Raw genomic sequence first — 9,459 nt, forward strand, 5'->3', positions numbered from 1 at the left:
ACAAAAAGTTCAAATAAAATATTAGTGTTTAGGACAAATGATAATTTACCTTGTTACAAAATGATACATAATCCAGTCACCATTGAAGTTACATTTCATCTGCCCCTCCACATGTTACCACTTAATTTATTTTAGGTAATTCTTTAACTAATTCATTCCTTCTTTAGTTAAATACTAATACTAGATCTTGAACTCAGGGCCTAGCTCTGTCCCAGAATTTGTTATGTTTTTGTTTTAGTTTTCTCAAGTCTAGCATTTTTTTTCCTTGTACCACAGCTCCATTTCTAGCTTTTGCTGGTTACTTTCAAACCAGAATCTAATGGACTTTTTTCCTTGGTCTGGTTTCAAACCACAATCATCAGATTTCATCTTTCTGATTAGCTAGGAATAAAGACATGAGCCACCAGTGTGGATCCTACTTTTTCCTATACTTATCTATTGCACATACTTAGATAGCAATTTAATATTGAGAGTATAGAAGCAAGATCTATAGTGATTATATTTTTCTGTCAGAAATTCAAGTTAGTAATGTACCTTTCTTCTTAAGACCACACACAAAAAATAATTAATGAGAAATCTGATGATGATGATGATGATGATGATGATGTGTGTGTGTGTGTGTGTGTGTGTGTGTCTGTACTGTTGCAATATGTTTCACATATAAGCACTGTGCAGGGGTGTCCAGACATTCACAGTAATTGCGTGAATATCTGCCTTGAGCTACCATCTCATTGACAATGTCTAAGTGTCCACTCTAGGCTTCCCGATGAAGAGGGGTATACTCATCATCATCCCTAGTATTCATAGGAGAGGCCTTTTTGGAATGTAGTCTCCACACTGTAGTAAGCGGCAAGAAAAGCACTCTACCACTGAGCCATTTTCGAAGCCAAAGGATTAAGATTCTTGTTTGTAATTTGGTCAAAGCTATGTCTCTTTATGTATGCTACTAAAAATGTATTTACTAATTTCAAGTAAATACATAAATTCTATTTCCATCTCTTTTAACAAATAAAAAATAAAATTGTTTGCTTTGTAAATGGATCAGAAGAATGGAATTTTTGGCTAGCTAGGTCATTGCACATCTGTATCTCTCTTCCTCTCTCTCTTTCGTGATTCTCATAGACAATATGGTTGCTCCAAATTATGCTAATTTATTTTGCTTGTATATTTTTGGTTGCATCATTTCACTTTCTGCTCTATCATTTCCCAAATCAGCACACATAAACAGAACAACAGAAGTGGTTCTGTGGCTCATGTGGTAGAGCACTTGCCTTGATTTGAAGAGCTCAAGGACGGTGCCCAAACCCAGAGTACAGGCCCCACAACTAATTTTTTAAAAAAAGAATCTAAATCCTTGATAATTCTTGGAACAGATCTGACTGAAATCAGTTGAATCACACTTTTCCTGCACAATGAAAGGAAAGGTCCAGGCTAGGAAAGCAGCTAGAGAAGGCAGACAGATTGTATGTGTGACAAAACTTTGTGCAAAATGGTACAGAGGATTACTTACTAGAGATCCACTTGCACTGAAAGCATGATGCTGAACTATTGTTTGCTGATTCTGAACTATTGCTTTGATCATTATATTCTCCAAGAAGAAAAAATGAAATTTAATTGATATCAAAGGACTACTAATACATGTGGTCTCCTCATTAAGCATCTTCAATCATCAAAATCACCTGAAGACAATAGATAGGCCTACTTTTTTTTTTTTTTTTTGGTCCGGTCTTGGGGCCTGAACTCTGGCCTGGGCATTGTCCCTCAGCTCTTCAGCTCAAGGTTAGCGCTCTACCACTTGAGCCACACCGCCACTTCCGACTTTTTTCTTTTTGCTTATGTGGTGCTGAGGAATCGAACCCAGGCCCTCTGGCATGCAAGGCAAGTGCTCTACCACTGAGCCACCTTCCCAGCCCAGGACTACTTTTTTAGATGGAAACAAGTGTTTTTAAAAAAACAAGAATTTAGGTAGTCATACAAAGGACTTCTATTTTACTACTGAATTATACATTTTTTTCTAATGTTGGTTACCAATAAATAATGGATCTATTAGAAAGCTGTTAAAGTTCATATATTGAATAGTAATTTCTCTTACACTATATCTTGGTATTTCCCAAATCATTTATGTAGTAGGCTTTGTTTCTTATTTTCTCCTTCCTAGAATAAGCTGCACATGAAGACACCACTGGCCCTCATTTTCAGTCTGTGCATTTGAATACGGAGGAAAATCTTTCCTTTGCTCTCTATCAATTCACTACTCTCCAGTTAGAATTATTTAAAATAGTAAAAATGGAAAAAGAGAAAATAAATCATGGTGAAAAAACATGCAGAAAATTCACCGGATTTTTCTGACCATTTCAACCAATGTTAATTGTTGGGGAAATACATGGACACCTCATTCCCACTGGTATAAAAGTTTCTGGTTAGGCAATTCTGATAAAGACAAGGAACAAGATTAAAACGTGAGGAATGGTATCAATTGCAAGAAAATAATGGAGAAGATTCCATGCAAATTTCTTCTTTGGGATGCCAAAATTAATCGGCTTACTACAGTGCTGAGACTACTTTGCAAAAAGACCACTCATATGTATACTAGAAATGAGGTAAGTATATCCCTCTTCATCGGGAAGCCTAGAGTGGACATTTAGACATTGTCCATGAGTTGGTAGCTCAAGGCAGATATTCATGCAAGAATTCTGAATGGCTTGGCACCACTGCACAGTGAGTATATGTGGAATAATACCAGAATTGATTCTTTCGTACTTAATCATGATGCAGATACCAATCCCCAAACTAAGGGCCTCTTGACCCCCTTAAATATTGTTTCTTGGGATAGAAATAGCAAAGATACACTGTATCTCCTTCTGTTGAAACATGATATCAAACCGGGATTGAAGAACAACTTGGAAGAAATTGCATTTGATATTGCCAAAAGCACAAATATGTATCACTACCTATTTAAAGTTGTGGAAGGCTGTACAAATTGTTCTTCTATGTAGTAATGGTTTGGTTAAGTTTCTTAAATTTCAAAAGTGCCAGTCCATCCTTTGTGGCCCAACAAAATATTTTCATAATACAAAACAACAGCAATATCTTAATTTAAAAATTTATGGATTCCATGGTATTCTTCCACGTGAATTGCCTGACTTTGATGTCAAAATGTATTCAAGAGTTGTTTGTATGAATTTATAATGATTTCTGCAGAGTTTGTGATTTTTTTTAATTTTATCTTATCTGTTGAAAAGAATAGTATAGAAATTAAAGATATTCCTGGTGCTTGTCTGAAAAAAGTATCTATGTTTGTATAAAGTCCATAATCTATTTCATTGTCTTCTAGATATAATACTTTGAAGTCTACATTGTTTTATAAAATATAGGTTCATTAATAAATGTGTCCTTTCAGATTACATTCCATATAGGAAAAGTTTAAGATTCCTTTTTCCTAAGTCCTTATATTATTTTATTTCTTTGGGATAAAAAGATAATGTTATCTAATTTCAAGTTTTGTAAAGGTTATGCTATGTAAGGGCCTTTGAAAGTGAAGGTTTAATACACTGATGTCAAACTAACCTTTAATTCTATGAATTACAGGTTTTGTTACGCTTGTATTTTTGTAATCAACTTTTTCAAAACTGTTTTCCATTTCTTGCATTTTAAGAGTGAAAAATATGGAATAATTCACAAATTTTCATACCATCCCTGTGCAAGTGCTATGTTAATCTCTGTATTGTTGTAATTTGTGTAGACTTGCTCCTGAAGCATGGAGTATCCTCTTAATTTAAGTAGTTAACAATGTAACCTTTATACAGGCATATATCCTTGGTTGCCTATTTGTAACAAGGAACCTTTATTGTTCCTAAATATGCTATTGATCTTATTTCTATAAATTTCTATGTATAGTGGAAAAAATTTATATTGTTTGGTCGATTGCTCACATTTGCCATTTTTTGTCAATGACTATTTTGTCGTTTTCATTTTAAATTTGACCATATTTTGAAGCCTTTATAGCTAAGTCCAAAGGTAATGGCTTTTCAAGTACTTATTTATCAACTGAGTTAGCTTTGTGGAGCTAATGGATTCAAAGTAAGCCTTGCTTAAAAGCTACTTCTAAACTTTGCAGGTTAAAATTTCCTAAATGAGGTCTCAGTGGTACAAATGTCTTTCTGACCCTTTACCCTTCTTCCATGTAGGAACAGACCAACCAGAATATCTTACCCTGACAGCATAGATTGTCTTACTGGAACAAAACTAATCTTAGTTACAAGGGTTCATAGAGAGATGAACACTTCAGACCTAATTGTTCAGAATAGAAGGTATTTTATCAAAATATAATTGTTAATTATTCCTATTATTTCAAAAGTAGCTAAAGCCAAGAAGGTGAAAAAATGTTCATATTCATGTTTACCTAATATCCTGGCCTGTCTACCATCCAACCAGGCAGGAACTTATACTAGTGACTTTCTATCACCAAATATTTCCATAGCTCCTGGAGAAGTCCATATGTTTTTCCTCGATATTAGGCCTTAAATTGGTAATGGTTTAATCAAAGTGTTTCCTCTTGCCTCCAGGCTGTAAATTTACAAATGGTAAAGTTTTAGGTCTAACTCTACCAAAAACTGAGGTAGAGATAATGGAATAATACTTTAAAACAGAGTTGCCTTTGATACCCTAACCACAACGGAACATTGCTTAACAATGTCTTATATTATATATACTTATATATTTTATATTTATATTTGCTGATCTTAAATTTCACACAGTGAATCTTACTAGAATTCATTGATAATTTGACAAATAAATTGAAAATTATTCCCATAAATAGATTGGAACATAAATAATTAGGTTTACAATATATATTAGAATATAAAAATTATCAATGCAATGTCTTCGGTATAAACTTGTGATACCTTGTAAGTGTTCTTGGTCTTCTGAATTCACATAGTAAAAAAAAAAAAAGCAGTATTGTTTTCCTCTAAGCTAGAAGAGATGTTACACTGCTGATATGTTTATTGTGTTAACTCGTTAGTCCCAAAGTTTTTTTCCATATTTCTGAAGCGTTCTTACTGATTATACACAAATTTGGCTGATATGATGCCTAAAAGCTATTATTCTTCTGCAGTACCCATGGGTCTGAGGATATCAGGTCCCAGTTACCTGCATCATCAGATAACATGGGCAAACCTTCTCACCCTGGCCCATGCAACATGCTAAGAGGAAGTAATTGAAGACCCATCTCAATTTCTTATTTCCTATAATATTTCAGTGCCCCAATTCCTTGCAGGAATTAGCAGTAAGCAATTGTGAAATGTAAGGCAACTTAAAATGATAGATGAGCTCACAAGATATGACAGAAAGTACTGTAGTTCAAACTTTCAATTTACAGATGACCAGGCCATATGAGTAAACAAAATCCCAAATGTCACAAGATTATTTTTAATACGCCTCTCCTAATGATGAATGGAAGATTTCAGTCCAGCATAAGTAGGCCAAAAAATAATTCCTGAATGTTAGATCCATAATTGTTCTACCAAGGCTAGGAAAACTTGACTTAGAGTTCAAATATAATTTCAAAAAACATTAATTGAGAAGACCCTTAGTACTTCAAAACACTGGTACTTCAGTAAAACTTGGTTCTGTAGTCTAAAAATGTTGTCATTCTCAAACCAATGGTAACCTACATTTAATCTCTTGAAAGTATATTCCTTTTCAAATAAACTTTTTAAAATCATATTCACCAAAATAACACTTGACAAGTAGATGATAGTGACATTAAGTTTTTCAAGTGTAGGAATCAAGTTACAATAGAGTTGATTTGTTTACCCAGCACTAATGCCAAATAAGTTCAGCCATTCATTAAAGTGTAGAAATAGTATCTCCCACCATTTGCAATGTTCAGTAGGTGCCTTCCAGAAATGTGTTAAATACATCAGCCTCCCATAATTCAAACCCAAATATTAGCTAATAAAGTAAATTTCATCATAAAAAAGGTACATTTTAAAAAGTCACTAATAGTTGCCTTATCATGTGTTGCCTTATCATATATTTTCCGTATCTGTCTAACATAGTAAGAAATATGACTTTAAGTCTTGAATATGGGTACTGATCAGAGATGTGACAAACATAAAATCTGTCTTCTATTGCTATCATATTCCTTTACAGTAATAAATTTTAGTTTTCTTCTTTTTCCAAAACTTATAGGTAGTAGAAAATATCATCCCATGTACAATAAAATAATCACACACCATTGTACAAAGCGATTTATAAAAACTGGTAGTTAGCTATAAATTCTAAGTGATTTTTAAACTTTCTTGTTGACTAAAGATTAATCTTCCAAAACGATGAGAATAAAATCATGTCTAGGTGCTTCACGTCTCCCGTCTTGCAAATTGTTATTGCAGATGAATGAATTATGGAAATATAAGCTGACATCATTTCAAGTATATGTGGGATTGAAACTCCATGGAATGTATATAAACCTTTCAAAGTATTAACAGACAGTTTAACAGAACGACTATCAGGAAGTTGAAACCAGAAAGGAATAATAGTAAAGACATAAAATGAATGAAAAATGGAACAAGGGGCAAGTACAGCTAGAATACTCAATGTACACATGTAATAAAGGAAGTCCTAAATCTGCAATAAATCTTGGAGAAAGGGTTGGTTGAGAATCATAGAAGGAGTGACTCTGATCCAGGAGCACTAGACAATTAGGTGGAAATATTTAATTGTTACACAAATGCACAACCTTTTGAAATTCAGTTAAAAACACAACTACAAACAAAAACACACAAAAATCACAACCAAACAGCAATCCCTAGAGAGTATGTATAAGAGCTCACAAAATTTTAAGCAGTTAATGAAGGGCAGTCATGGGAAAAGCAAACAAACTGTTCAAAGAGGGCAGCTTGGGGTATGGGAGAATTTTGAACAGATTTAAATAGATTGTCAAATGTTATAAATCATCTATATCTACTGCAAATATTTTCTTCTGTGAGTATTCTTTTTTTTAAGGGTGGGTCCAGTCGTGGGGCCTGAACTCGGGGCCTGGGCGCTGTCCCTCAGCTCTTCAGCTCAAGGCTAACGATCTACCACTTGAGCCACAGCTCCACTCCCGGCTATTTTCTTTTTGCTTATGTGATGCTGAGGAATCGAAGCTTGTGAAGATAGAATGGAAGAAACAAGGTCAAGAACCCATTACACCACTGGAGAGAAAACAGTCCTCTATGGTTTTTCTCATCTTTCTTCACTACTCTTTCCTCATACTTTTATTTAAATCAAGTGATTTTGAATTACATCTTCCCTTCTTTTTCAAAGAATTACTGTTTAGTAATTAAATGTCAATTCACAAATTTTGATGTCTTTTTTCAAAAGAACTTTGAATTTAAATTCCATTGCAACCTTGTTTCACACAGTGAGAGTATATTTCCTGGGTAAGGACAATTCTCAAGGGAATCTACAGGATTTACAGCAAGGTTTGTGAGGCTTGTTTGTTTACTGTGGAAATGAGCCATATTCACCCACATTGCTCCCTCTCAGCTAAGTCTCCACGGATTTCTTTGCATGAAAGCCTATTTTCCCAAACAATTTTAAATGCTCTTAATAGGCTAAGTTGTTAAAAAGTTGGAAAAATTAAAATTTACCTGTCATAAATTTTAAAGCTCTTTTGAAATTCCTTTATCAGAATCATGAATTCACCAATCATAATCCCGCTTTTACCATCAAAAAGAGTTAACATGTTGTTTTCATGATATAGTATCCATGAAACTACTATTTTCTAGTGCCTTTGTTATGCATATATATGACCATATAAGCTGATACTGAGCAAAATGAACTCCAAGATATGGAAAGAGAAATATTTATTTGCGGTTGTTGTTTTTGATGTACTATGTGATTTTTATTTTCTTTGAGATTTTCCCCTATGGTTTATCCTCTGCTGTGTTTGATTTTGGTACCCTGTGTATTTTGTATACATTTACCTTAATTAGGGAAGGGAACAGGAACAAAAAAAAAATGGTGAGGCAAAGGAAAAAGAGCAAACCAATGAAATAGCAATTTTCACAAAACAATAAGTTGGAAATGGACATTACAACGTCTGAGGGGTATTGTGATGAAGGAAAAACTGTGAGAAAAATGAGAGAGGGGATAACAAGTTTGAGAAGTTATGTATTCAGTACCTTCCAATGGCTGTAACCCCAGTGCACATCACTTTCACATTAAAATTAAATTTAAAAAATAAGCTGATGAAATAAAATTTCACTGTTTTGATATAGTAAATATTATTCTTTATGTAGTAACTTTTTAAAAATCAGTATTATTTGGCATCTAATTTGAATTAATTACCTCTTCTTTATCAGAGGGTCATCAACTTGAATGATATCCAACTAGACAATTTTTTCACAATTTACTTGCCAATATTTTGGAAATAGAATAAATTTAGTACTTTCTTATACTAAAACAGAAAACAGTTTAATTCTATGGAAACCCATAACTTTTAAAAGTAAATAAGTTGTTAAGAGGACAGAATGTATGTGTTCTTCAAAATTCCTATGACTAATAACTACTCATTTTCAAATTCTGAATATTCCATACCTGAGAGATTCACAATATACCTGTTTGCATGTTATGTAATTCTGCAATAGATGCATTTTCCAATGGGGTGTTACAGACTGAGAAGTGAACAGAAAAAGAGCCACATTCTGATAAAGGATAAAACTATGAAACATGTTATAATTAATTCTTCAAGAGTAAGCAGTTGTTTATCAGATTAAGCTATTATTTCATGACCGTCAATCACAAGATTTAGGTCATAAAGTCATCCTAGCCCACCAGTTTCCAATTTGTAGGGGGCATCTCAAAATTCCCTTAATTCACATCAAGAATAGATTATCTCCATTCTGAAAATACACTGCATCTCTGCTAATGTTTTGCCCTCCGTGTTCTGGAAAGAACAACACTATAAACTGGGTTGCATCATTTTTCCTCCACTGGTATTCTTGGAAATATTATTTATATTTATACTTTTTTAAATATCATAGATAATCAGGATGCTAAGATTGTAAGATTACAGTTAAAAGCCTGTGAAGACTCAGGGTCTAGGTTGAAGGGGCAGAATGATGCAGGCTCCGGCCTCAGGATTATCTGAGGACTGTGTTTGAGTATTAGGAAAGCTCTTGGTATGCCGGGCTAGAGAGGGAAAATGTTCTCTCTCCCTATCTCAAAACACATGCCACAGACTCCTGGGAGCTGAGGAAGTAGCTCTTCTGATTGCTTAAGCATAGTTGAACAGCTGGTCAAGCATTTTCCTGAGATTGGAGAAGTGGTTTGAGCTTGCTCTAAAATAGTTTAGATAATAATATACCAAGACAGGGCTGGGAAGGTGGCTCACTGGTAGAGTGCTTGCCTTGCATGCTTGAGGCCCTACATTCGATTCCTCAGCACCACATAAGCAAAAAGAAAAAAGCC

General features: G+C 34.0%; 1 pseudogene; it reads right to left on the reverse strand.

Moving 5' to 3' along the window:
• Window positions 1-3,659: 3,659 nt before the first annotated feature.
• LOC138809360 (U6 spliceosomal RNA) lies at window positions 3,660-3,759 on the reverse strand (annotated as a pseudogene).
• Between the last annotated feature and the right edge of the window lie 5,700 nt (window positions 3,760-9,459).

This window comes from Dipodomys merriami, unplaced genomic scaffold (assembly GCF_024711535.1).
Source record: "Dipodomys merriami isolate MVZ:Mamm:240054 unplaced genomic scaffold, mDipMer1.0.p SCAF_494, whole genome shotgun sequence".
NCBI lineage: Eukaryota > Metazoa > Chordata > Mammalia > Rodentia > Heteromyidae > Dipodomys > Dipodomys merriami.